Below are 1,896 nucleotides of genomic sequence, written 5' to 3' on the forward strand. Positions count from 1 at the left end.
CTGGAAAAACAATTACTTCCTCCCTTTCTTTTTTGAAGGGAACTGTTAGCAAGGCGGATCCTCGGATAAGCTTGTTCAGGCTTTTCCTACCTGGAGTGAGCACGTAGCTTCTAAGAACAAAATGACCACTTCTTGTGGTTAGCAAAACTTCTGTGAGCTTTATTATTATTTCTTTATGATAATTAGATACCAGCAACAAAGGGTTTTCCTCAGCTTCCCTTTTCATGAACTCCTTTTCGTTTTTCGGATAAACGTCTGAGTTCAACTAAATTTACCTTCCCTGTCCTTATTCTGCTTCATAAGAACAGTCGTTAGAATATTTAATTAGCTACGTTAATTATCCTAACAGTGGTAACTTTCAGAGCATTGTGTCAGCACATTGCTGCTTTAATTTGCCTCTGAGAAAGAGCATCGTATCGCAGACTATTTTTTTCAGCTCGATACGACCTCAAAATGTTGACTTTAATCTTCTTAGCATGCATTAAAATCAAAACAGTTCTCTGTTTCATTTCTCCTTTAAAACTTTGGCCTTTCTTAGTAAAACTAGCAACACACACATTCATTCACACTTTGAGAGTCTCAGTGCATCCACTGTGTCTCTCTCTAGTCATGGATACATTAGCTAGCTTGTAGGTTTGAAAATTTGCATATCACTTTAATCAATCAACTGTCCAACATTTGATTGATATCCTCTGATAATTTTTTCAAACTCTGAAGGTAGACAAGTGCATACTGTTTCTGCTTCTTGCTGTTTAAAGCATTGTTCAACATTTTAAAATTCACAGTTAGTTCTTTTCAGTATAACTCTCAGTTAAAATTAGAACTCAATAGATTGTTTCATCTATGTAATTCTAATTTGGAGTAGATAACTGTTTAGAAAGACAGAAGCTGTCAACAATGTGAAACACATTCCTTTGCAAAAGAATGGGACAAAACACACTAGTTTTAAAACTAACCAAGATTAACTTTGGAAAATTAACTTGGATAACTTTAAACTAACTAAAGTTGAACAATTCTAGAGAGTAAGTAATTATTTACAAGGTAACATTAAAATATTGAGTATTTTAAAAGTTATTTACAGAAGGGAACTTTGATTAAACTGGTTTGAAGTCAAGCTGTGGAGCTGCTAAGTGGGTTTCACACTTGACACACAGTTACTTTCAGCAGTTCAAACAATGGTGTGACAATGCGCATGTGTGAGTGAGGAAGTTTGAGAAGATGCGAAATTCAACAGAACACCGCGAACGCGGTCAGTCTGGATCACAAAAGGCTGTAAAGACAAAGAGACAGGGAGTGGCTATTTACATACAGTTCAGTCGGATTTGCGTGCGCGCGCACGTGCACACGACTGACTGGTTCGGTTCTGACTCTGAATAGAACCACTGAATACACATTCGTCTGCTCACTGCGCCTCCGTGGCTTCAGTTCCCCAGTTAGCTCACAAACAAACAAGTCCTTAGGCTGTCGTAACACACCAAACGGACTCACAACCTCAGATTATCTACAGACAATAACAACAAGCATGATTTACCTTTTTAAATCGCTATAAAGTTGTGGACTGGTTCCTACACGAGCGTGTTTTGGAAGGAACAGCAAGTTGTGGAAAGCACAGCGGTGAGATGATAGTTTCCGTGAGGTTTTCACAATAAAAGTCTGTTAAAGCTAACACATAGTTGAACAACATGAATCGTCTTATTTTTCCTGTGTCCTGATAAAGATCTTACTTATCTGTAAGTCTCACACGGGTGGACCAATAATATATGTAGGGGTAACTTAAATGTTAGGATTCTGAACTAGATAATTTGTGAATATATTTTAAATTTATTATATTTACATATACTATATTTAAATTATATCATTTCCTCGGAGCACCACACTTCTTAATTCGATCAGATT

Source organism: Austrofundulus limnaeus, unplaced genomic scaffold, assembly GCF_001266775.1.
Source record: "Austrofundulus limnaeus strain Quisiro unplaced genomic scaffold, Austrofundulus_limnaeus-1.0 Scaffold2590, whole genome shotgun sequence".
Lineage (NCBI taxonomy): Eukaryota > Metazoa > Chordata > Actinopteri > Cyprinodontiformes > Rivulidae > Austrofundulus > Austrofundulus limnaeus.